Source organism: Lithobates pipiens, unplaced genomic scaffold (assembly GCF_037356315.1).
Source record: "Lithobates pipiens isolate NorthernLeopardFrog02 unplaced genomic scaffold, aLitPip1_a1.2 Scaffold_1, whole genome shotgun sequence".
Lineage (NCBI taxonomy): Eukaryota > Metazoa > Chordata > Amphibia > Anura > Ranidae > Lithobates > Lithobates pipiens.
The window spans coordinates 25,268,028-25,296,015 of NW_027507685.1; the positions used below are offsets into that span (position 1 = coordinate 25,268,028).

Consider the following 27,988-nt stretch of genomic DNA (forward strand, 5'->3'; position numbering starts at 1 on the left):
CTTCTGATTGGTCAGTTTTGAAATGTCAGGTAAGCTCAGCAGTACAGACAACTGTCAGTCCAGTGGAGACAGAGACATGTCACGGAAGGGCACAGCGGGACCTCCAGGCCTGGCCATGGATTGGGATTGCGGGGCTCTATCCGCCTGTCCCAATACTGACATCCTGGAACAGACAATTAGAAGAATGGCCTGGACCACATTCCATGAGCTGCGGCTGGAGGACAAATTCGGTGATGTTACCATAAAGGTGGACGATACCGATTTCAAAGCCCATAAGATCATTCTCTCTGTATACAGCCTTTATTTTAGGTAAGTGTAGATAAATCATTACTGGCACACAAATTAGACCCATTTAGCTCTAATCAATCTGCTATAACCTTGTCCAAGAACTGCAGCCAACATTAGTACTCAATGGGAATTGACCTCCATGGTGTAATGGCCTCCCACTGCCTTCCCCTGTCTGGTGACAGTTGGCCTCCACTGGTCACAGAGACCGTTTTGCTTCAATGGCTGTTGGGCATGGCCTAGCCATAAGGTCTGGGAGGATTAGGCCCCAGCAACTAAGTGAAGCTAAACCAGAGGGCAAATTAGAGACTTTTCTGGCCAATAAAGGTGAATGTAGGATCTGCATTCAACACTCCCAGACTGGACCTGAAGGCTTGCTGAAATCTCATGCATTGCTTTGTACACTTCTCCTCTATAAAGCTCCTCAGCTTGGCATTCCTAAGCTTTATCCCAACTTTTGAATCAGCATTTCATCCAAACACATCCAAATACATTAATACAACCACTGACAGTGTTTATCAATGCCATGTAATAGTATAACATTTTGGGGCTGCGCTTCGATCTGTTTGGCTGTTTTTAGGATTTCTGGTTGCATTCGTTTTTACATTAGGCTAAAAATCTCTCTTTCCTCACTGTCTTTCCTCAGTCTTCTAAGCCGAGTGACACTGGGGATTATACAGCCGAGTAGACTGACATCTTGTGGCTTACAAGAGGTACTGCAGAGGCTGGCCAAATGATTGCATGTTCAAATGGTTCATGCAACATGGGGTCAGTCTTGCCCCTATTCAGAGCTGAGTGTGATCATAGCCATAGGATTTATTCTTAATATTATTATACACTTCCTTTTTTTTCCTTCATTTCTGTGCCCTATTAATATGAAAATATTAATTAAAAAAATGATTTAAATAATTAAAAAAAAAAGCAAAAAAATATATATATATATATATTATACACACAAGTGCCATCCTCCAAACCTATCAGAAGGTCCACGCCTCTGCACGGTCCTGGGTCTGGGAGTAAAGGATGCAAGAGCATGTTCATTGCACCCATGATGCACTGATTGCGAATGCAACGCTCTGCATGCTTAAATGCAAAAATGTATTAAATGTGCATTTTTTGCTACATTTTATTACCCCTTCCCGATGGCCGTACGCAAATCTGCATCCTCACAGAAGTGGGTCTTTATCCGTGGGGCCACATATATGCACCAATCACAGCGCACTCCCAGCACAGAGACCGGGCTGAGTGACACTGGGGATTATTCAACCCAGAAGACTGACATCTTGTGGCTTACAAGAGGTACTACAGAGGCTGGCCAAATGATTGCAATGAGTTAAAATGGTTCATGCATCATGGGCTCAAATTTTCCCCATTCAAACCTGAGTGTGAGCATAGCCATATGATTTATTATTAATAACATACAAGTTTTACGCTGTGCGGGTATCTTTGACTTGGAGATTGTAAACCTTTTACTTCTTAAACAATAAAAAATTCTTAAACAGAAAAAATAAAGTATTATACAGGATTTATATAAACATCTAGAGGCTTCTCTTGCATGTTTGTTGTCATTTTCAGAACTTGCCATAGAGGAGCAAAATCACACATTTTTGGCGCCATAGATTGTAAAGTGATAGCGCCTGATAAACAAATAAAAACACGCCTTGTTTAAGCGTTCCCATTATAGCTTATAGAGCCGAAAACATACATTTCTGCTCCGAAGAGCCATGGAAATCACTGCTTTATGCCCCATTGGCCAGCTGCACGTCCAGAACAGCTGGTGCATACCACCCAACTGTACCTAATTTCGAGGGACTGTCCCTGATTTGTCCCTCTGTCCCTCATTCCTCCTCATTTGTCCCTCATTTTGGTCTGATCTATATAGATGTATATAAAATGCACTTTTTATCTTTCAAAAAGTGTTTCCCAGTGCTAAACCTTCCATCCAAATTCTAAATTGCTGCATTTGTAAATTTTAAAAGCCAATATAAAGGAATAGTAGTTTTAAAAAAAAGCCCTTGTGGATTTAATTAACCTTTTTTTTTTTTGATTATGTCCCCTTTAAGGGGCGTGGCAGGGGACGTGTCCTATGTCTACATACGTTTGCTAGTAAGTGTCCCTCATTCCCATCTCAAAATGTTGAGAGGTATGCTGGTGTATGGCGCATCTGACCAATGGGGTCGCAAAGCAATGGTTTGCATGGCTCCGCCTGCTTGTCCTGAAATGAGGAATAATTATTTTATTTTTGGGATATGTGATAGAATGAGATACATGAATAGCTACTGTGCCGTGCAATGATTCGGTTGGAGGGTTTTTTGATTGCTTTAGTCCCTTCTCAACACAAGTTGTGTGGCTACTGTATACAGTCTTGTTGGGTTCCAAGCCCTATTCCATACAAGCCATGGTTTCCTTTTACTACTCTGACGGCCAAATAGCCTGCAATAGCTTCTTGGCTAGGATCTTGAGTTTGGGAACCCCATAGTGTGAAAAGACACGTGGCCACATCATTTTTTTCTATGGGCTAGGCTTTTTCGCTTAACCAAGGCAATTTTTACTGCCAGGCTGCATGGCCTAGCCAGCGCACCTGTACCCACACTATTTATTTTATGTATTTTTCTCTATTGTTTTCACTTTGCACTTTTGTGTATGTTTCTTTCACTTGGATGAAGGGTATGGGCCTCAAAAAACACAGTCACTTCCAGCGCTAATAGGTCCTCCAAGGTGTGGAGTAACAGATGTCAGATACAATGGTGGTGTGAGAGGTACTGTATTTATTGGAGTATAACACTCACTTTTTCACCATGAAAATTGGGTGCAGATAGCGTGTGCATGTTATATGCCAATACTTCAATTTTAGCTGCCTCGGAGGGGTCAGGGTGGGGGGGAGGGACGAGCGCCGTTAAATTACATACAGTGAGAATCTCCTGTTTACTTGGATGGCCTCTGTAATAGGAAGTCCCGTGTCCCAGGCCGCCATTGGACCACTGTTCTGTCTATCATAGGAGATTCTCACTGTATGTAATCTGTCATCGCTGGTCCCGACCCCCTTCCTGTCCCCTCTAGGCTGTAGATGGGCATTGATCTGGCTGCACTGATGGCAATGGTGAGGCTGCTCCATTGATGGCAATGGTGGGGTTGCTGCATTGATGGCAATGGTGAGGCTGCATTGATGGCACTTGTGAGGCTGCAGATGGGCATTGATCAGGCTGCATTTATGGCAATGGTGCGGCTGTAGATGGGCACTGAACCTTATTTTGCTTCAAAGTTATTTATTTAACATGTATTTTTTTCCTGAAACTTCCTTCTTAAATTGAATGTGCCTGTTATACGCCTGTGCGTGTTATATGCCAATGAATACGGTATATATGGTATCCAAAACTGGGTGGATGCTGCCTTCCTCAGATGGGGTAATCCGAAAGGAGCTACAAGAAAAACAGAAATGGAAGGCGCGCACACCTAGTGCATTACCAAAGATAATTTAATAGTAAAAATGTTTTATATAAAAGTGAGTACTCACAAAATGCAACGGACAAAAGGCCATAAAAACAATGCATGTATAGAGAATTGATTCCTCTTAATGGATTTCAAAGGAAAAACGACTACTCTTGTACCGACGCGTTTCTAATATTGACTCTTCTTCAGGGTATACAGATCAGCAGATCAACATATATCATGTAATGTATCTTGAAACCTGCATGTATAGTTGCATCCAAAATAAAAAGAAAGGAAAACCCTTTGTACAGAGGGCAAAGGGATAAGCAAGGTCACTGCTCTGCACTCAATGCCTAGCCCGAAGCCAGCAGGTCCAGTCCTTCAGCCAGTCCCCAGAAGACTATTCCTCAACAGAGGGCACCAAAAAAATCCCCAAATGGTGGTGGGTATCCAGAGAGCAAACCACAGATGTCTGCTGTGGAATATAGATGGTCGAGAGTGGTACAAAGTACAGTAAGGACAACAAAGTGTGCTTTGCTTCAAGTGGTGTTGTGTCGGGGGGTGCAGAGATGGCACAATGCCAAGGTCTTGCCAGATGGCCAAAAGAAAGCCAGAGGTGGCACTAAGGATGTCCTTGTGTGCTTGTGGTGGGCGCTGAGCTAGCCCATGCCAGGAGGCATGAGCTGCCCGGCAAAGGGAGGTATGCCACAATATGGAGGCCTAGGATATAGGCTCCAAATGCACTGTTGCAAGCCTGAATTGGTTTCTCCAAAAGGAAAATCAAATCCAATCACCAAACAAAGAGCAAACGACCAGCCAGTGCCAACAGGACTAAAAACAATGCATTGACATGCACAAAACACGAGGTACAGCTAACGTGTTTCGGGGGCGCACGCCCTTCCTCAGAGCTAGCTTAGCTCTGAGACGGGGGTGCGCCCCCGAAACACGCAAGCTGTACCCTGTGTTCTGTGCATGTTCATGCATTGTTTTTATGGCCTTTTGTCAGTACCCACTTTTATATAAAACATTTTTATTATTAAATTGTATGTTTACAATGCGCATACAACATTCACTTTACCTGGGCTACCATCAACTACAGACCTATGTGTAGCATTTGTGCAAATCCCCCCCCCCCCCCAAAAAAAAAAAACAACATATTAAATGATGAAAAACTTTATTTTAATAAAAGAAGTCTAACATGAATTCTTTTCCTCCTCCCAGGGCTCTGTCTTCTGGAAGATGGACAGAGAGAGAAAATAATGTGTGCCATATACCCGAAATTTCCCCAGACATAATGAGCTTGGTCCTCCAGTATATCTACACCAATGCAGTATCCATCAATTCAGAGAACGCACAAGCATTGTTAATGGCCGCAGAGCAGTTCAATATCCTGGGTCTAAAATGGCAATGCTCGGATTTCCTCATTGGCCAGCTATGTCCTGAGAACTTCATTGGCATTGGCAGGTTCTCCAGACAAGTTCATTGCCCCAAGCTGCATGAGACCAGTCATGTGTAGTGATGGCCGAACGGTTCGCCCGGCGGTCGTTTCGCGGCGAATTTCCGACTTTCGCCGTCCGCGGGTTCGAACGCCTTTTTCCGTCGTTCGCCCCGGCGGACTTACGTGTTTAATGTATACAAGAACTTTAACCTTTCGTGACACGTTTATCATGTGTTACAGGACAACCAATTGAGACATGACAGCTCATGGACACTTGGACATTCCCCCTAACCTATAAATACACCCGATCCGGTGGCCATTTTACATTCTTTCTTCTGTCACTGTAGGGAAAGGATCCTGTGTGGAGTAGGGACAGAGAAAACGCTAGCTATTTGGTACACAAAAGTTCTTTTCAGGACTGGTATAGGTGTTAGGTCAGCAGCCTGAGTTTCTTTTGTCAGTTTAGATAAAGGGACAGAGCGCTGTATGCTGCTATTTTAGGGACAGCTCAGCCAGATTAGTCTTTCTTCATCATCATCATCATCATCATCATTAGCTGTTACTATCAGGTCCACAAAAGAGCTGTTCCAGCTAATCGTTCCAGCCTACTCTTTTTTGCCAATTTGTATAGGGACAGGCAGGAAGCAGTGTGTCAGGCAGTGAGGATAATTTTAAAGACTTGCTGTTACTATTAGTTCCACAAAGGTTCTTTTCAGGACTGGTATCAGTGGTACGGTAATAGGCTTGTACACGTATAATATTCTTTCTTCCAAATATAGAAAGAATATTATACTTGACTGCTGCCCTTCTGCTGCAGTCTGCTAATCATTCACAACTCACTTGTTCCACAAAAGTTCTTATAAGGACTGGTAACTTGGTCTGTCTAGGGTGCTACGGTACATAGGCTTGGGTGCGGTACAGTCTGCTGTTCTGTAAGGACCGCTATCGGTCCACAATAGATAGGGTTGCCGTGCACTACTGCTGACCGCTGCCCTATACTGCAGCAGTCCTTCAGCGGTATAGGGACTGACGCACAGTCTGCTAAACACTAATACACAACCTGCTTGGTCCACAAAAGTTCTTATAAGGACTGGTAACTTGGTATAGGGTGCTACGGTACATAGGCCTGAGTGCGTTACAGTCTGCTGTTCTGTAAGGACCGCTATCGGTCCACAATACATAGGGTTGACGTGCACTACTGCTGACCGCTGCCCTATACTGCAGCAGTCCTTCAGCGGTATAGGGACTGACGCACAGTCTGCTAAACACTAACACACAACCTGCTTGGTCCACAAAAGTTCTTATAAGGACTGGTAACTTGGTATAGGGTGCTACGGTACATAGGCCTGAGTGCGTTACAGTCTGCTGTTCTGTAAGGACCGCTATCGGTCCACAATACATAGGGTTGCCGTGCACTACTGCTGACCGCTGCCCTATACTGCAGCAGTCCTTCATTGGTATAGGGACTGACGTACAGTCTGCTAATCACTAACACACAACCTGCTTGGTCCACAAAAGTTCTTATAAGGACTGGTAACTTGGTATAGGGTGCTACGGTACATAGGCCTGAGTGCGTTACAGTCTGCTGTTCTGTAAGGACCGCTATCGGTCCACAATACATAGGGTTGCCGTGCACTACTGCTGACCGCTGCCCTATACTGCAGCAGTCCTTCAGCGGTATAGGGACTGACGCACAGTCTGCTAAACACTAACACACAACCTGCTTGGTCCACAAAAGTTCTTATAAGGACTGGTAACTTGGTATAGGGTGCTACGGTACATAGGCCTGAGTGCAGTACAGTCTGCTGTTCTGTAAGGACCGCTATCGGTCCACAATACATAGGGTTGCCGTGCACTACTGCTGACCGCTGCCCTATACTGCAGCAGTCCTTCAGCGGTATAGGGACTGACGCACAGTCTGCTAAACACTAACACACAACCTGCTTGGTCCACAAAAGTTCTTATAAGGACTGGTAACTTGGTATAGGGTGCTACGGTACATAGGCCTGAGTGCAGTACAGTCTGCTGTTCTGTAAGGACCGCTATCGGTCCACAATACATAGGGTTGCCGTGCACTACTGCTGACCGCTGCCCTATACTGCAGCAGTCCTTCAGCGGTATAGGGACTGACGCACAGTCTGCTAAACACTAACACACAACCTGCTTGGTCCACAAAAGTTCTTATAAGGACTGGTAACTTGGTATAGGGTGCTACGGTACATAGGCCTGAGTGCGTTACAGTCTGCTGTTCTGTAAGGACCGCTATCGGTCCACAATACATAGGGTTGACGTGCACTACTGCTGACCGCTGCCCTATACTGCAGCAGTCCTTCATTGGTATAGGGACTGACGTACAGTCTGCTAATCACTAACACACAACCTGCTTGGTCCACAAAAGTTCTTATAAGGACTGGTAACTTGGTATAGGGTGCTACGGTACATAGGCCTGAGTGCGTTACAGTCTGCTGTTCTGTAAGGACCGCTATCGGTCCACAATACATAGGGTTGCCGTGCACTACTGCTGACCGCTGCCCTATACTGCAGCAGTCCTTCATTGGTATAGGGACTGACGTACAGTCTGCTAATCACTAACACACAACCTGCTTGGTCCACAAAAGTTCTTATAAGGACTGGTAACTTGGTATAGGGTGCTACGGTACATAGGCCTGAGTGCGTTACAGTCTGCTGTTCTGTAAGGACCGCTATCGGTCCACAATACATAGGGTTGCCGTGCACTACTGCTGACCGCTGCCCTATACTGCAGCAGTCCTTCAGCGGTATAGGGACTGACGCACAGTCTGCTAAACACTAACACACAACCTGCTTGGTCCACAAAAGTTCTTATAAGGACTGGTAACTTGGTATAGGGTGCTACGGTACATAGGCCTGAGTGCAGTACAGTCTGCTGTTCTGTAAGGACCGCTATCGGTCCACAATACATAGGGTTGCCGTGCACTACTGCTGACCGCTGCCCTATACTGCAGCAGTCCTTCAGCGGTATAGGGACTGACGCACAGTCTGCTAAACACTAACACACAACCTGCTTGGTCCACAAAAGTTCTTATAAGGACTGGTAACTTGGTATAGGGTGCTACGGTACATAGGCCTGAGTGCGTTACAGTCTGCTGTTCTGTAAGGACCGCTATCGGTCCACAATACATAGGGTTGACGTGCACTACTGCTGACCGCTGCCCTATACTGCAGCAGTCCTTCAGCGGTATAGGGACTGACGCACAGTCTGCTAAACACTAACACACAACCTGCTTGGTCCACAAAAGTTCTTATAAGGACTGGTAACTTGGTATAGGGTGCTACGGTACATAGGCCTGAGTGCGTTACAGTCTGCTGTTCTGTAAGGACCGCTATCGGTCCACAATACATAGGGTTGACGTGCACTACTGCTGACCGCTGCCCTATACTGCAGCAGTCCTTCATTGGTATAGGGACTGACGTACAGTCTGCTAATCACTAACACACAACCTGCTTGGTCCACAAAAGTTCTTATAAGGACTGGTAACTTGGTATAGGGTGCTACGGTACATAGGCCTGAGTGCGTTACAGTCTGCTGTTCTGTAAGGACCGCTATCGGTCCACAATACATAGGGTTGCCGTGCACTACTGCTGACCGCTGCCCTATACTGCAGCAGTCCTTCATTGGTATAGGGACTGACGTACAGTCTGCTAATCACTAACACACAACCTGCTTGGTCCACAAAAGTTCTTATAAGGACTGGTAACTTGGTATAGGGTGCTACGGTACATAGGCCTGAGTGCGTTACAGTCTGCTGTTCTGTAAGGACCGCTATCGGTCCACAATACATAGGGTTGCCGTGCACTACTGCTGACCGCTGCCCTATACTGCAGCAGTCCTTCAGCGGTATAGGGACTGACGCACAGTCTGCTAAACACTAACACACAACCTGCTTGGTCCACAAAAGTTCTTATAAGGACTGGTAACTTGGTATAGGGTGCTACGGTACATAGGCCTGAGTGCAGTACAGTCTGCTGTTCTGTAAGGACCGCTATCGGTCCACAATACATAGGGTTGCCGTGCACTACTGCTGACCGCTGCCCTATACTGCAGCAGTCCTTCAGCGGTATAGGGACTGACGCACAGTCTGCTAAACACTAACACACAACCTGCTTGGTCCACAAAAGTTCTTATAAGGACTGGTAACTTGGTATAGGGTGCTACGGTACATAGGCCTGAGTGCGTTACAGTCTGCTGTTCTGTAAGGACCGCTATCGGTCCACAATACATAGGGTTGACGTGCACTACTGCTGACCGCTGCCCTATACTGCAGCAGTCCTTCATTGGTATAGGGACTGACGTACAGTCTGCTAATCACTAACACACAACCTGCTTGGTCCACAAAAGTTCTTATAAGGACTGGTAACTTGGTATAGGGTGCTACGGTACATAGGCCTGAGTGCAGTACAGTCTGCTGTTCTGTAAGGACCGCTATCGGTCCACAATACATAGGGTTGCCGTGCACTACTGCTGACCGCTGCCCTATACTGCAGCAGTCCTTCATTGGTATAGGGACTGACGTACAGTCTGCTAATCACTAACACACAACCTGCTTGGTCCACAAAAGTTTTTATAAGGACTGGTAACTTGGTATAGGGTGCTACGGTACATAGGCCTGAGTGCAGTACAGTCTGCTGTTCTGTAAGGACCGCTATCGGTCCACAATACATAGGGTTGACGTGCACTACTGCTGACCGCTGCCCTATACTGCAGCAGTCCTTCATTGGTATAGGGACTGACGTACAGTCTGCTAATCACTAACACACAACCTGCTTGGTCCACAAAAGTTCTTATAAGGACTGGTAACTTGGTATAGGGTGCTACGGTACATAGGCCTGAGTGCAGTACAGTCTGCTGTTCTGTAAGGACCGCTATCGGTCCACAATACATAGGGTTGCCGTGCACTACTGCTGACCGCTGCCCTATACTGCAGCAGTCCTTCATTGGTATAGGGACTGACGTACAGTCTGCTAATCACTAACACACAACCTGCTTGGTCCACAAAAGTTTTTATAAGGACTGGTAACTTGGTATAGGGTGCTACGGTACATAGGCCTGAGTGCAGTACAGTCTGCTGTTCTGTAAGGACCGCTATCGGTCCACAATACATAGGGTTGACGTGCACTACTGCTGACCGCTGCCCTATACTGCAGCAGTCCTTCAGCGGTATAGGGACTAAGAGTTTTGTCACAGGGTGATTTAAAAAATGACAGGCAGAGGAAGAGGCAGGCCCTTCCGCAGGGGTGGTAGGGGTAGGGCAGGAGCAACAGCCTTGAGCCAAAGTGGGAAGTTGCAGAAGGTGCGTTCAATTACTTTAAAGGACGCACCAGACTTGGTTGAGTGGCTCACTCAGCCTTATTCTTCTGCACCCTCCTCATCCTCTCGATCTGCACCCTCTTCTTCACTCTCTGCTATGTGCACCCCCAAAGACACTACCACCAACAACACCACCACCACCACATACCTTCCGCTTGAGTGCAAATGGGGGCCTTCATGCTCCAGTGTTTTAATAGGGACCCCCGTATAAAAAGCATGAGGGTCAAGGACCAGTACTGGGTGGCAACGTACTTAGATCCCCGGTACAAACACAAAATGGCGGAAATGTTACCGCCGTCGCAGAGGGCTGTCAGAATGCAGCACTTCCAGGCCTTGCTTCGAGAAATGCTGCATTCTGCTTTTGCGTGCGCTGGCAGAGGAGCAATTCCCACTCCCAGAGAAGGATTTGCGGGTACCAATCCAACAGCGCCTGCAAGAAGAGGCCGGTTTGAAGATGTGTTGGTGACTTCGGATATGAGGTCATTCTTTCAGCCGACCCATCGACAGGTGTCATCCGGATCCAGCATCAGGGAACGCCTAGACCGTCAGGTGTCCGACTACATTGGGTTAACGGCCGATGTGGACGCTCTGAGGAGTGATGAACCCCTAGACTACTGGGTGGGCAGGCTTGACCTCTGGCCAGAGCTTGCCCAATTTGCAATCGAACTGTTGGCTTGCCCCTCATCCAGTGTCCTGTCCGAAAGGACGTTCAGCGCAGCAGGGGGGATTGTGACCGATAAGCGTACTCGCCTAGCTCACGACAGTGTTAACTACCTCACATTTCTAAAAATGAATGAGGCATGGATCTCGGAGGAATTCAACACATGTGATCAGTAGACCATGTATATGTCTATAAACAATTTTTGGAATCAAGCACACAGACCTTCTTAATTCATTTGGCTCACTTCCCTGACCCAAAAAAGCACACCGTACTATATGCCCCTACCCTCCTCTTTGAAGAGGTTGAGCGGTGTCATATTTCTACTGGGGCTGCTTATTATGAGGGGTTCCCACCATCCCTGTGCTGTGCTGACTTCCTCCTGGGTGTTCTTATTATGAGGGGCTCCCACCATCCCTGTGCTGTGCTGACTTCCTCCTGGGGGTTCTTATTATGAGGGGCTCCCACCATCCCTGTGCTGTGCTGACTTCCTCCTGGGGGTTCTTATTATGAGGGGATCACACCATCCCTGTGCTGTGCTGACTTCCTCCTGGGGCTGCTTACGGTGCTGCTGTCAGCGCTGTATGTCACGGAGCTGCTGTCAGCGCTGTATGTCACGGAGCTGCTGTCAGCGCTGTATGTCACGGAGCTGCTGTCAGCGCTGTATGTCACGGAGCTGCTGTCAGCGCTGTATGTCACGGAGCTGCTGTCAGCGCTGTATGTCACGGAGCTGCTGTCAGCGCTGTATGTCACGGAGCTGCTGTCAGCGCTGTATGTCACGGTGCTGCTGTCAGCGCTGTATGTCACGGAGCTGCTGTCAGCGCTGTATGTCACGGAGCTGCTGTCAGTGCTGTATGTCACGGAGCTGCTGTCAGCGCTGTATGTCACGGAGCTGCTGTCAGCGCTGTATGTCACGGAGCTGCTGTCAGCGCTGTATGTCACGGTGCTGCTGTCAGCGCTGTATGTCACGGAGCTGCTGTCAGCGCTGTATGTCACGGAGCTGCTGTCAGTGCTGTATGTCACGGAGCTGCTGTCAGCGCTGTATGTCACGGAGCTGCTGTCAGCGCTGTATGTCACGGAGCTGCTGTCAGCGCTGTATGTCACGGTGCTGCTGTCAGCGCTGTATGTCACGGAGCTGCTGTCAGCGCTGTATGTCACGGAGCTGCTGTCAGCGCTGTATGTCACGGAGCTGCTGTCAGCGCTGTATGTCACGGAGCTGCTGTCAGCGCTGTATGTCACGGAGCTGCTGTCAGCGCTGTATGTCACGGAGCTGCTGTCAGCGCTGTATGTCACGGTGCTGATGTCAGTGCTCTGTATTACGGTGCTGCTGTCAGTGCTCTGTATCTCCTGCACCCTCTTGTTTGCCTACCCTGGTCCCTGACCTTCCCTCTCCTCCATTGCCTTCATTAGCTCCATAGTCCTGAATTGTCAGAACAATTTCCCAAATAAAAAAAAAATGCTTGTAGTTATCGATCCCAAATTCACCTCATACATGTATTATGCTATTGTCCAGGTGGTGGGACTACGTGCTACCCCCTAATAATTACCCCGTGGCCGCAAATTCGACCTAAAGGTTTGCGAAATTCGCCTCCCATTGAAGTCAATGGAGCCCGCGGCGAACGGTCGTTTTCGCGAACGTTTGTGCCCGTTCGCGTTTCGCGTTCGCGAAACGTCCCGTCGGAAGTTCGTCCATCACTAATCACTAACACACAACCTGCTTGGTCCACAAAAGTTCTTATAAGGACTGGTAACTTGGTATAGGGTGCTACGGTACATAGGCCTGAGTGCGTTACAGTCTGCTGTTCTGTAAGGACCGCTATCGGTCCACAATACATAGGGTTGCCGTGCACTACTGCTGACCGCTGCCCTATACTGCAGCAGTCCTTCATTGGTATAGGGACTGACGTACAGTCTGCTAATCACTAACACACAACCTGCTTGGTCCACAAAAGTTCTTATAAGGACTGGTAACTTGGTATAGGGTGCTACGGTACATAGGCCTGAGTGCAGTACAGTCTGCTGTTCTGTAAGGACCGCTATCGGTCCACAATACATAGGGTTGCCGTGCACTACTGCTGACCGCTGCCCTATACTGCAGCAGTCCTTCATTGGTATAGGGACTGACGTACAGTCTGCTAATCACTAACACACAACCTGCTTGGTCCACAAAAGTTCTTATAAGGACTGGTAACTTGGTATAGGGTGCTACGGTACATAGGCCTGAGTGCGTTACAGTCTGCTGTTCTGTAAGGACCGCTATCGGTCCACAATACATAGGGTTGCCGTGCACTACTGCTGACCGCTGCCCTATACTGCAGCAGTCCTTCATTGGTATAGGGACTGACGTACAGTCTGCTAATCACTAACACACAACCTGCTTGGTCCACAAAAGTTCTTATAAGGACTGGTAACTTGGTATAGGGTGCTACGGTACATAGGCCTGAGTGCGTTACAGTCTGCTGTTCTGTAAGGACCGCTATCGGTCCACAATACATAGGGTTGCCGTGCACTACTGCTGACCGCTGCCCTATACTGCAGCAGTCCTTCATTGGTATAGGGACTGACGTACAGTCTGCTAATCACTAACACACAACCTGCTTGGTCCACAAAAGTTCTTATAAGGACTGGTAACTTGGTATAGGGTGCTACGGTACATAGGCCTGAGTGCGTTACAGTCTGCTGTTCTGTAAGGACCGCTATCGGTCCACAATAGATAGGGTTGACGTGCACCACTGCTGACCGCTCACCTATACTGCAGCAGTCCTTCAGCGGTATAGGGACTGACGTACAGTCTGCTAATCACTAACACACAACCTGCTTGTTCCACAAAAGTTCTTATAAGGACTGGTAACTTGGTATAGGGTGCTACGGTACATAGGCCTGAGTGCAGTACAGTCTGCTGTTCTGTAAGGACCGCTATCGGTCCACAATACATAGGGTTGCCGTGCACTACTGCTGACCGCTGCCCTATACTGCAGCAGTCCTTCATTGGTATAGGGACTGACGTACAGTCTGCTAATCACTAACACACAACCTGCTTGGTCCACAAAAGTTCTTATAAGGACTGGTAACTTGGTATAGGGTGCTACGGTACATAGGCCTGAGTGCAGTACAGTCTGCTGTTCTGTAAGGACCGCTATCGGTCCACAATACATAGGGTTGCCGTGCACTACTGCTGACCGCTGCCCTATACTGCAGCAGTCCTTCATTGGTATAGGGACTGACGTACAGTCTGCTAATCACTAACACACAACCTGCTTGGTCCACAAAAGTTCTTATAAGGACTGGTAACTTGGTATAGGGTGCTACGGTACATAGGCCTGAGTGCGTTACAGTCTGCTGTTCTGTAAGGACCGCTATCGGTCCACAATACATAGGGTTGCCGTGCACTACTGCTGACCGCTGCCCTATACTGCAGCAGTCCTTCATTGGTATAGGGACTGACGTACAGTCTGCTAATCACTAACACACAACCTGCTTGGTCCACAAAAGTTCTTATAAGGACTGGTAACTTGGTATAGGGTGCTACGGTACATAGGCCTGAGTGCGTTACAGTCTGCTGTTCTGTAAGGACCGCTATCGGTCCACAATAGATAGGGTTGACGTGCACCACTGCTGACCGCTCACCTATACTGCAGCAGTCCTTCAGCGGTATAGGGACTGACGTACAGTCTGCTAATCACTAATACACAACCTGCTTGGTCCACAAAAGTTCTTATAAGGACTGGTAACTTGGTATAGGGTGCTACGGTACATAGGCTTGAGTGCGGTACAGTCTGCTGTTCTGTAAGGACCGCTATCGGTCCACAATACATAGGGTTGCCGTGCACTACTGCTGACCGCTGCCCTATACTGCAGCAGTCCTTCATTGGTATAGGGACTGACGTACAGTCTGCTAATCACTAACACACAACCTGCTTGGTCCACAAAAGTTCTTATAAGGACTGGTAACTTGGTATAGGGTGCTACGGTACATAGGCTTGAGTGCGGTACAGTCTGCTGTTCTGTAAGGACCGCTATAGGTCCACAATAGATAGGGTTGACGTGCACCACTGCTGACCGCTCACCTATACTGCAGCAGTCCTTCAGCGGTATAGGGACTAAGAGTTTTGTCACAGGGTCATTTAAAAAATGACATGCAGAGGAAGAGGCAGGCCCTTCCGCAGGGGTGGTAGGGGTAGGGCAGGAGCAACAGGCTTGAGCCAAAGTGGGAAGTTGCAGAAGGTGCGTTCAATTACTTTAAAGGATGCACCAGACTTGGTTGAGTGGCTCGCTCAGCCTTACTCTTCTGCACCCTCCTCATCCTCTCGATCTGCACCCTCTTCTTCACTCTCTGCTATGTGCACCCCCAAAGACACTACCACCAACAACACGACCACCACCACCACCACCACATACCTTCCGCTTGAGTCACTGGAATTATTTTCCGATCCATATCAAGAGGACATTTCTGATGCGCAGCCACTCTTGGTATTGGATCAGGAAGAGGAGGTAGCAACAAGCGCTACTCAGCAGTCTGACGCCAGTACCCAGATCAGCCCAAGGAGGAGGTTGGTCCCCGGTGTTGCTGCCTACTCTACTTATAGCGGTGGGGAAGGTGACGTTGATGATGACGTGTCTAGTGATGTCACGTGGGTGCCCACAAGAGAGGAAGAGGAGGGGAGTTCAGAGGGAGATATGGACCAGCAGATAGGGAGGAGAAGCAGCAATGACTTACATTGCACAGCAGGGACAAAGCAGACTGCAAATGTATCAGGAGCGAGTCATCGACCATGTACGGTCACATCTGGCGCTCCCAGGACACCGGCACATGGCTCCGCAGTGTGGGCTTTTTTTAACGTGTCCGCTGCTGACAATAGCGTTGCCATCTGCAATCTTTGCAGTCAACGCGTTAGTCGCGGTAAGCCCAATACTCACCTAGGGACGACCGCCTTAAGAAGGCACATGAGCAGCCATCACCGAGCCCAGTGGGAGCAACGGAACACACAAAGCCACACTGCAGGCTCTCACCGTCCAGCCTCGTCTTCTACTTCTCCTTCTCCTCTCTCCTCACAATTGTCCTCCACTCCACCTTCCATCACGCCAAGCTCACATTTTTCTGCAAAAAGGCAGGCTTCCGTGGGCCTAATGTTTGAGCGTAAAAAAATGATGACGCCGGATAACCCTCTTGCCCAACGGTTGGCGGCTGGCTTGTCAGAACTCATAGCCCGCCAACTACTGCCATATAAACTGGTGGACTCGGAGGCCTTTCGCAAATTTGTGGCCATTGGAACACCACAATGGAAGGTCCCAGGAAGGAAGTATTTCTCAGAGAAGGGCATCCCAGAGCTATATGGCCATGTTCAGCGGCAAGTGAATGTATCTCTGGCACACAGTGTCGGTGCCAAGATACATCTGACCACAGACACGTGGTCTAGCAAACACGGGCAGGGAAGGTATATCAGTTTTACTGCCCACTGGGTGAACCTTCTGACGGCCGTCAAGCATGTAACCCGTGGCACCCGTGTAGATTTGGTTTTACCGCCACGGATTGCATGCAGGCCTGACTCTTCTTCTCCTCCTCCTACTCCATCCTCCTCCCTCTCCTCCTCAGCTGCCTCCTCCTTTTCCGCTGCTAGCGTCTCTTCCACTGCACCGCCCAAGCTCCCCAGAACCTATTCCACATGCCAGGTGAGACGTTGCCATGCCGTGCTGCGTCTGTTGTGCCTGGAAGCAAAGAGCCACACTGGCCCGGCACTCCTTTCAGCTTTGCGTTCACAGGCAGATGAGTGGCTAACACCGCTCAATTTGACAGTTGGTAAAGTGGTGTGTGACAACGGTGCCAATCTGCTTAGCGCATTGAAACAGGGCAAAATCACGCACGTGCCGTGCATGGCACACGTCTTAAACTTGGTCGTGCAGCGATTCCTTGTCAAATACCCTGGGGTCCAGGACATCTTGCGGCAGGCAAGGAAAATCTCGGCCCATTTCAGAAGATCTTACACGGCCATGGCTCGCCTTGCTGACATTCAGCGGCGACACCATCTGCCGGTCAGACGTCTTATTTGCGATTGCCCGACGCGATGGAACTCAACCTTCTATATGCTTGATAGGCTGCTCCAGCAGAAACGTGCAGTTAACGTCTACCTGTATGAACTCTGCGAAAGAAACGGTTCTGGGGAGCTGGGTTTTTTTTCACCGCGCCAGTGGCTGCTCATGCGCGACACATGCAGACTTCTGCGGCCATTTGAGGAGATCACCAAACTGGTCAGTCGCAGCCATGGCGCCATCAGTGACATGGTACCTTATGCCTTCTTTCTGGAGCGTGCATTGCGTCGTGTCATTGATCAGGCTGTGGAGGAGCAGGAGCGGGAAGATGAGGAAGTCGCAATGCTGGATGAATTCCCAGGGGGGGCTACTCTATCTGAGACAAGTCAACAACAGGAGTCTGATGAGGAGTCAGAGGAGGATGGTGCCGGGGCGGATGAGCAGGAGCAAGAAGAGCATGCTTTAAACCTTTCTGGGATCCCTGTTGTGCGAGGATGGGGAGAGGAGAATGAAGAGGACGACATTATCCTGGATGATGAGCAGGAGCCAGGCCACCACACCGCTTCCACTTTAGTGCAAATGGGGGCCTTCATGCTCCAGTGTTTTAATAGGGACCCCCGTATAAAAAGCATGAGGGTCAAGGACCAGTACTGGGTGGCAACGTACTTAGACCCCCGGTACAAACACAAAATGGCGGAAATGTTACCGCCGTCGCAGAGGGCTGTCAGAATGCAGCACTTCCAGGCCTTGCTTCGAGAAATGCTGCATTCTGCTTTTGCGTGCGCTGGCAGAGGAGCAATTCCCACTCCCAGAGAAGGATTTGCGGGTACCAATCCAACAGCGCCTGCAAGAAGAGGCCGGTTTGAAGATGTGTTGGTGACTTCGGATATGAGGTCATTCTTTCAGCCGACCCATCGACAGGTGTCATCCGGATCCAGCATCAGGGAACGCCTAGACCGTCAGGTGTCCGACTACATTGGGTTAACGGCCGATGTGGACGCTCTGAGGAGTGATGAACCCCTAGACTACTGGGTGGGCAGGCTTGACCTCTGGCCAGAGCTTGCCCAATTTGCAATCGAACTGTTGGCTTGCCCCTCATCCAGTGTCCTGTCCGAAAGGACGTTCAGCGCAGCAGGGGGGATTGTGACCGATAAGCGTACTCGCCTAGCTCACCACAGTGTTAACTACCTCACATTTCTAAAAATGAATGAGGCATGGATCTCGGAGGAATTCAACACATGTGATCAGTAGACCATGTATATGTCTATAAACAATTTTTGGAATCAAGCACACAGACCTTCTTAATTCATTTGGCTCACTTCCCTGACCCAAAAAAGCACACCGTACTATATGCCCCTACCCTCCTCTTTGAAGAGGTTGAGCGGTGTCATATTTCTACTGGGGCTGCTTATTATGAGGGGTTCCCACCATCCCTGTGCTGTGCTGACTTCCTCCTGGGTGTTCTTATTATGAGGGGATCACACCATCCCTGTGCTGTGCTGACTTCCTCCTGGGGGTTCTTATTATGAGGGGATCACACCATCCCTGTGCTGTGCTGACTTCCTCCTGGGGCTGCTTACGGTGCTGCTGTCAGCGCTGTATGTCACGGAGCTGCTGTCAGCGCTGTATGTCACGGAGCTGCTGTCAGCGCTGTATGTCACGGAGCTGCTGTCAGCGCTGTATGTCACGGAGCTGCTGTCAGCGCTGTATGTCACGGAGCTGCTGTCAGCGCTGTATGTCACGGAGCTGCTGTCAGCGCTGTATGTCACGGAGCTGCTGTCAGCGCTGTATGTCACGGAGCTGCTGTCAGCGCTGTATGTCACGGAGCTGCTGTCAGCGCTGTATGTCACGGAGCTGCTGTCAGCGCTGTATGTCACGGTGCTGCTGTCAGCGCTGTATGTCACGGAGCTGCTGTCAGCGCTGTATGTCACGGAGCTGCTGTCAGCGCTGTATGTCACGGAGCTGCTGTCAGCGCTGTATGTCACGGAGCTGCTGTCAGCGCTGTATGTCACGGAGCTGCTGTCAGCGCTGTATGTCACGGAGCTGCTGTCAGCGCTGTATGTCACGGAGCTGCTGTCAGCGCTGTATGTCACGGAGCTGCTGTCAGCGCTGTATGTCACGGAGCTGCTGTCAGCGCTGTATGTCACGGTGCTGCTGTCAGCGCTGTATGTCACGGAGCTGCTGTCAGCGCTGTATGTCACGGAGCTGCTGTCAGCGCTGTATGTCACGGTGCTGCTGTCAGCGCTGTATGTCACGGAGCTGCTGTCAGCGCTGTATGTCACGGAGCTGCTGTCAGCGCTGTATGTCACGGAGCTGCTGTCAGCGCTGTATGTCACGGAGCTGCTGTCAGCGCTGTATGTCACGGAGCTGCTGTCAGCGCTGTATGTCACGGTGCTGCTGTCAGCGCTGTATGTCACGGAGCTGCTGTCAGCGCTGTATGTCACGGAGCTGCTGTCAGCGCTGTATGTCACGGAGCTGCTGTCAGCGCTGTATGTCACGGAGCTGCTGTCAGCGCTGTATGTCACGGAGCTGCTGTCAGCGCTGTATGTCACGGTGCTGATGTCAGTGCTCTGTATTACGGTGCTGCTGTCAGTGCTCTGTATCTCCTGCACCCTCTTGTTTGCCTACCCTGGTCCCTGACCTTCCCTCTCCTCCATTGCCTTCATTAGCTCCATAGTCCTGAATTGTCAGAACAATTTCCCAAATAAAAAAAAAATGCTTGTAGTTATCGATCCCAAATTCACCTCATACATGTATTATGCTATTGTCCAGGTGGTGGGACTACGTGCTACCCCCTAATAATTACCCCGTGGCCGCAAATTCGACCTAAAGGTTTGCGAAATTCGCCTCCCATTGAAGTCAATGGAGCCCGCGGCGAACGGTCGTTTTCGCGAACGTTTGTGCCCGTTCGCGTTTCGCGTTCGCGAAACGTCCCGTCGGAAGTTCGTCCATCACTAGTCATGTGTACATTCTTCACCACTTTCACGAAATAGCATCGACCTCCGAGGAGCTTCTGGATCTGTCCCTAACAGAGTTGAAGGATCTTATTACCAAAGACGATCTTGTTGTTAAAAGAGAGGAATTCGTCTTTGAAGCCGTCATCAAGTGGATTGAGCACAACCCCAACGATCGTAGGCAATACATCACCACCCTACTGCCTAAGGTAAGGTGGGGAACTCCATTTACTCATTGGGGTTGATTTACTTAAACTGGAGAGAGCAAAATCTGGTGAAGTTTTACATGGTGTCCAATCAGCTTCTAACTTCAGCTTGTTCAATTAAGCTTTGACAAAAAAAAAACTGGAAACTGATTGGTTTCTTTGCAGAGCTGCACCGGTTTTAGCGAATCAAGCCCAAGGTAAGAAAAAAATATTCCATATTTTGTAGGTGCATTCTTGCACAGTGCAAGCAGCACCCCTGTTGAACTTCTTTGAAAAAAACAGAGAAGGTTTTCAATTTCTTGCAGCCCATAGTTTGTACAAATGTATGCAAAATGCTATAGGTAATCGTAAATCGGAACGCCACCCTACAGGGGAAGTTCTGCTTTAAGTCCTGTCACTTTTTTTGCACTTCATTTTTTGGGGAGGGGGAGCAGGTACCTAGTTTTAAAGGGTTCCCGCTCCCACTTCCGTTCAGATCTCCTAGGTGATCTGAGCAGAAGTTCTCCTCTTCCACCCTCCCCACAGTCTTCTGGGACACATCACAGGTCCCAGAAGACTGCGGGACCACTCACAAAGTGCAGCGCAACTTGTGAAGCCAAGCTGGCTGTGAAGCCAAAAGCAGCATAGCCAGCTGCCCACATTTAGGATGCCAGCGCTGGATCCCTAGACAGATAAGTGTACTTTTATTAACCACTTAAAGAGGAATTCCCCTAAAAAAACAAATACTGCAGCTGCTGACCTTTAATAATCGGACACTTACCTGTCCCAGGGTCCAGCAATGCGGGGGAACGAAGCCCCGCTCGTCCCCCCCTCTGCTCAGCAGCGGTGGCATTGCAATTGTGGGCACCCGGCTGAGGCTTCACAGCCGGGCACCCACTGAGCGGTGCAGCATGTCCTGATTGGCCACGCAGTCATCTGGGACCTGTCACGTGTCCCAGATGACTGACAGGAGGGAGGGGGCAGAGCTGAGCCCTTCCTGAGCTGAGGGGAATTGATGTTACCAGCCCAGGCACTGAAGGAGGTAGACTACGACGGACCCCCTAGCAACAGGCATTTAGAGGTGAGTTTAAAAAATAATAATAATTTTTTTAGGAATTTTTTTTTGTGGAGCACCACTTTAAGGACCAGAAGGATTTACCCACTTAAAGACCAGGCCATTTTTTGCGATACAGCACTTGTTTTAACTGACAATTGCGTGGCCATGCGATGCTGTACCCAAACACAATTGTTGTTTTTTTCCCACAAATACAGCTTTCTTTTGGTGGTATTTGATCACCTCTGCGATTTTTATTTTTTTGCGCTATAACCAAAAAGCCTGACATTTTTGAAAAATAAAACAAAATATTTTTTACTTTTTGCTATAATATTTATCCCCCCCCCCCCCCCCAAAAAAAAAAAAATGTTATTTCTTCATCAGTTTAGGCCATTATGTATTCTTCTACATATTTTTGGTAAAACAAATCGCAATAAGCGCATATTGATTGGTTTGCACAAAAGCTATAGTGTCTACAAAATAGAGCAAAGATTTATGGCATTTTTATTATTATTATTTTTTTGTACTAGTAGTGGTGATCTATGATTTTTAGATGGACTGTGACATTGCGGCGGATAGATCGGGCACTTTTGATACTTTTTTGGGACCATTGACATTACAGTGATCGGAGCTAAAAATAGCCACTGATTACTGTATAAATGACACTGGCAGGAAAGGGGTTAACACTAGGAGCGATGAAGGGGTTAAGTGTATCCTAGGGAGGTGTTCCTAACTGTGGGGGGAGGGGTCTGACTGGGAGTACGGAGAGATCACTGTTCCTGATCACTAGGAACAGACAATCTCACTGACATCTACTGTCAGAAATCTACTTTGTTTACAATGGCAATTCGTTCTGCCTCTCTGAGGAGCTATCGCGGATAGTCGGTGGACATCGCGTCCGCCAGACCCGTTCATCGGCTCCCCTGCTGTGCAGTGGGCTCGCACGAGCGCCCACAGTGACTCATACACAAAACGGCATACAGGTGTGTCGTGTCTTGCAATAGGACCGCCCTGACGCAGTATATATGCGGAGGGTGGGTTAAAAAAAGTCAGCAGCTACAGGACTTGTAGTTGCTGACATTTCTTCTTTTTTTCCAGAGTGAACCTCCTTTTTAAACTGAACAGTTTAAAGGTATCTTTCGGTATCTGAGAGTGTTGTCTATCTCAACCTATTTATGGTTAGATCATTTTTGTTTCTCTATAGCAGCCTTTCTCAACCTTTTCAACAAAGGGGAACCCTTGAAATAGTTCTCCGGTCTCAAGGAACCCCTACTAAAAATTAGAATTCTACAACTCATGATACATTAGCGTGATGGTCAGTGAGAAGAATGGTCCTTACACTTGTGGTCATTGGGAAGAATTACCTCCTTACAGATAGCTAAAAAGTTCAATGGTGTCAGTGGGAACTTATCTGAGAGGCAGAAATTGCCCAATGCTGAAGGAACCCCTAGCAACCTCTGGACGAACCCTATGGTTCCAAGGAAACCCTGGTTGAGAATCACTGCTCTATAGGCTCCCTGACCATAGCCAACATTCCCTGGATTTCTGCCAACTCCAACCAGGATGTAGGCAGGGGCAAGCTGCAGTACATCCTTCAACCTGAAGGTGGAACTGCATAGATCTTCAAGTTGGCTGGAGTCCAATGGGGAGGAAATGTCTCCTATGCCATCTTACTAGGGAGGATGGTGATCTTATTAGATACTGAAGATTGGGGTGGCCATCTTGACAAAGGTCCCTATTAGTTTAAGGGACAACCATTTACCCCACCCACACTTAGGTAGTAAGGTAGGAAGAGAGCTCCACTGCTTAGGAAAAGCACAGGTGCAGATGTATGGAGAGGTTCCGGAGGAAAGGGGACGCGTAGGTTTCCTTTTCAGGGTGCCTTCTTTGCACCGGTCCTGGACAGACGGCCTCTGACCATTATGTACCTTAGAGGCCTAGTAGAACCCAGTATCATTGAACCTTACCACCACCCCTTCAATGAAGCACTCCTCTGGTATTGCGAAATTATAAATGTAATTAATTTAATATAAACACCACTGAGTAAAGCCTACTTCCTTACCAGTATTCTTTGAATAAGGAAATTGTATACTTCACAGCTTATGTGGTGTCAAAATTGTATTGGACTTTTGTACCTCAATGATTGTCTATTGAGTTTTGTTGACCTCTACAACATGAAGACACCTTTTTCTCTTCTTCTTCAGGTTCGAATGGCTTTGATGCGCACCAGGTATTTGATGAACAAGGTGATGACTAACATCCACATACAGCACAACAAAGAATGTGTGAATATTGTCATCAGTGTACTGAAGACAAAATATAAATTAAATGCAAATGGATCCTCCTGGTCAGATTTCAAGAACCCATTGACGAGGCCACGCCTGCCAAGTGCAATTCTACTCGCCATTTAGCGGCTGGAGCTCTAATTATCCTACCAACGCCATAGAGGGCTACGACTGCAGAGTCGACCGCTGGGTTGACATCACCCATGATATGGAAAGCCCCAGGGCCTACCATGGAACAGCATACCTAAATGGTTTTGTGTGCGTGGTTGGAGGGTTTAATGGCATGGATTTTTTCAATAGCGTAAGACAGTTTGACCCAGTCAGGAAGATCTGGCAGCAAGTGGCTCCAATGAATCATAAGCGCTGCTATGTCAGCACGGCAGTCCTGCAAAACCGGATCTACACCATGGGCGGGTTTGATGGCCACATTCGCCTAAAATCTGCAGAATGTTACGACCCAGAAACCAATCAATGGAATCTTATAGCTCCAATGAATGAAATGAAGCGATGCAAAAGCCACCACCCTCAATGGCAAGGTAAGATATAGACACCCACTTAAAAACCAAATGGTCTTACACACACCTACATTCTAGAGCTGCAGCTTCCATCTCTTTCTTCGGCATTCAATACTTCTGTGAGTGTCAGATTCATTTGTCTGCTGTAGCTTGAAGTGTTTCCATCCCCTGACCACTGGGCCACTACAAGACTCAGCAATGACATGGGGGTCAGATGTCGTTCCTTCTTCCAGGTCAGGGACCTGCTAAGCAGTGAACAAAGGATGGGTTTCTTTTTTTTTTGTAATTCCTTTATTTATAGAATTATTATACACCAAATAGACATAAAAAAATTACCAGTATAAGCAGAATAATTGGTATTGTCCAGGTTTCTTTTAAGGTGATTGCAAAGATACAGTTTAAAAAAAAAAACCTGTTATACTTACCTGCTCTGTGCGATCCCCCCACTGGCACTTCTGACTCCTCTCCCCACCCCCGTTGAGTGCCCACATAGCAAGCCGCATGCTATGGGGGCACTCATGCGTGCTTACTCCCAAGCCTATGACCCCACAGAGGCAGGCTCGGCCCCGCCTCTCGCTCCCGCTCCCGCTGCTGTATCTGAGCCAGTGAGGAAGGAGAGAGCCTCAGCTCTCATGTACATTGCAGGATCGAGATCAGGCTCAGTTTTGTATTTAAAGGGGGCTGTGTGGGGGGGGAGCTGTGTGCAGAAGGTTTTCTACCTTGTAAAAAAACCTTCTGCCTTTACAATCACTTTAAGTAAGCAGCAATGGAGGTAACACACTGGGGTTTTTCAGCTGTCATTCAGCTATATCAGGCTTCTGGTGTGTTACTGTATTGTTATGGCCTATTCCCACCTATGCTTTTCCCCCAATGCCATGTCTATCAAAAACAAAGAGTTTAATATCACTTCTTATTATGTTTTTACAGATCTATATATGTGGCAGATTCAGTGGAGAAGAATACAGCAGAAGTCTACAACCCAGATACAGACCAATGGAGCATGATCGCCCCGATGCGGAGCTGACGCAGTGGTGTCGGTTTCATCGCCTATGGAGATCTGGTCTATGCAGTATGTGCAATGATTACTTTCTACCCAAATGAGATTGAATGAGAAACATAATTTGCAGCATGTGTCTGGTGAAAGCGATGTCAGAAGAACTGGAAATGAGAGGATATCTCTCTCTAACAGAGCCTCTGATAGGAGTACTAATCCCTCCCAACTCCATCCAAAACTAGGAAAAAAGGCTTTGACTTGAAATTCATTTTAAAGGATAAGTTCACCTTTTGGTAAAAAAATAAATAAATACACATACTGTAGTTTTGCAGGAGAGAAATGTGTATTTATTATTTTTTGACTGAGGAGTCTGGAAAGCATTGGACCTGTCATCAGTGGATCGGGGTGCAATGGCAGACTCCTGCAGACAAGCTTTTCCTGCAGCTTTTCAGGGCTTGTGAATAGACTATGAGGCCACTCATCAGCGACCTCGCAGTCCATTCAGAACTACAAGCCATCAGCCACAAAGCCTGACAGTACTTGTAGTTCACGTATCGTTTAAAGCCCAAAAAATTACTTGTTCAGCCTAAGGGGTAGAGCAAGGGGCTGCATTACCTACCCGACTCTTCACTCCACCACTGCTATTTTGTCCCTGAAGCTTCCGATCTGCGCATCATCACATACAATGCAGGGCTAATAACCCTGCATTGTACATAGTGGAGGCAGGAGCATGGACGTCCGCAGGTAGGGGCAAGGGGGGTCAAGTGCCCCCCCGGAAATCAGGGATTGGATCTTAAATTCAGTACAGTTGCGTCGCTATTGGGGTGCGGGCAGCCTGCACCCAGGCACCACCTGCCAGTGGAGTGACACCATCAAGGTGGTGTGAAGCCTCCCATCAGTGTAGTGTGACTTTAGGCTCTTTTCCCTGCTCAGTACAGCAGAGAACTTGGCAGTGCTGTGACAGAAGAAAGGTGAGCTGCGGGCTATCAGAGGCTTCTCCCACTCTGCCCACTTTCTCCCTTCAGGGAGAAGAGACGGCGGCTCTCACCAGGTTCCCCACCCAGGTTTCTTCCCGCTCTGTTCCTTCCCTATTGGCCATAAATGAGGGCCAATAAGAGGAGACTGGGAGAGGAGATCATCGTGGGACATGTAGTCCCAAAGATTGACGACCCCATTTTCCACAGGGAGGAGGCTACATCTCGATCAAGAGAGATATTTACAGACTGCAGCCTGGAAAAAAGAGTAGGGAGAGAGCGCTACAGGACAAAGAATGAGAAGTGTGCTGGGCGGAAACCAGAGAGAGAGCCGCACTGCCCAGCGCCACCAGAGAGAGAGCCACGCTGCCCAGCACCACCAGAGAGAGAGCCACGCTGCCCAGTGTCACCAAAGAGAGAAAGACTGAGCCACTACCAGGGTACAGACATGCTACACTACTGACAAGAGTTGCCCCCAGGGAACCCAGAGTGAGCGATCGTCCAGCCGGAGGGATCACTGCTGTAGTTTCGCTGGGTCTGGTAAAAGAGCTTGTTGGCCATTATTCATTACTTATCCTAGGGACTTACTACGTCTGCAGTCTCTGACCATGATAATGTGATAATGACCTTGTCAAAAAGGGGCGTTGCATGGGTGACTCCAAAATGATGCCCCCCCCCCCCCCCCCGAAAAAAAATCTGCGGACGCCCATGGGTAGGAGTGTGAACACAACTGGAAATAGCTTACTAAGGTGGCTATAACAGACCAAGGTAGCTTGCTGAAGCAAGGAATAATATGTCTCACCACTAGACTTAGGCTGGCCATAGATTATGCTAAAATCACTCAAAATCACTCTAATTTCTCCTTGCGGAGCTATTCATTTCTCCCGGCAGGGAGCCGTCCCTGTTGGGAGAACACAATCGAGTGGATTTACTAAAACTGCAAAGTGCAAAATCTGGTGGAGCTTTGCATGGTAGCCAATGAGATTTTATCTTCAGTTTGCTCAATTAAGCTTTGACAAAAAAAAAAAAACTGGAAGCTGATTGGTTTCTATTCACAGCTGCACCAGATTTTACACCCTCCAGTTTTAGTAAAGCCATGATGTTGTTGTGGCTAAGCCTTGGATATTGTCCATTCCATTATTCAGTGAGGCAGCCTTAGCAGTCAGTAATGGTATTTTCATTGGATATGGGCATGGCAATTGGTGGAGCTTAGTTATGAAGTCAAGAAAAGTCAATAATAGCCAACAAAAAGTAAATGCAAGCATCTAGAAGAGTAAACTCTTAAAGCCCAACTCTAAGAACAATAAAAAAAAAATACAGTGGGCCCTTCCACACTGCAAGGGTTACATGCTATATTCAGACATGGTCCTTCATGTTAAGGTGACCTTTAAGACCATACCCATCATCCTTGTGAAACCTGTTTGCCACATGAAGTAAAACACGGTAACACGTGTTGTCTCTTACAGGTCGGAGGATCTAATGCAGACGGCAGACTGCGCAGTGCCGAGGCCTATAACCCAGCCAACAACATCTGGACCGAGATCGTCTCCATGTTCAGCCCACGCAGCAACTTCAAGATTGAAGTACTGGAGGATCTCCTTTATGTGATTGGAGGTGTCAACGGTTTCAAAACAACCTTTGAAGCAGAGTACTATGACAGGAAGACCGATGTGTGGTACGGCGTCCACAACATGAACATCCATCGCAGCGTCCTGGACTGGACTTCTGCATTTTGGCCGGCCTCCCCAACGTCCGGGGATTATGCCGCTAGTCAAGACACATTCTACAGAGAGGGAGAAAGGCGGGCATTATCCGACAGCTCTTTATAAGTGTAATGGAATGA

General features: G+C 48.3%; 1 protein-coding gene and 1 pseudogene across 1 annotated transcript in view; one reads left to right on the forward strand and one right to left on the reverse strand.

Annotated features, from left to right (window-relative positions):
- The window catches only part of GPR50 (G protein-coupled receptor 50), a 237,913-nt gene that overhangs the window by 193,583 nt on the left and 16,342 nt on the right, over positions 1 to 27,988 (reverse strand). The window lies entirely within an intron of this gene.
- LOC143986953 (kelch-like protein 10) lies at positions 23 to 27,974 on the forward strand (annotated as a pseudogene).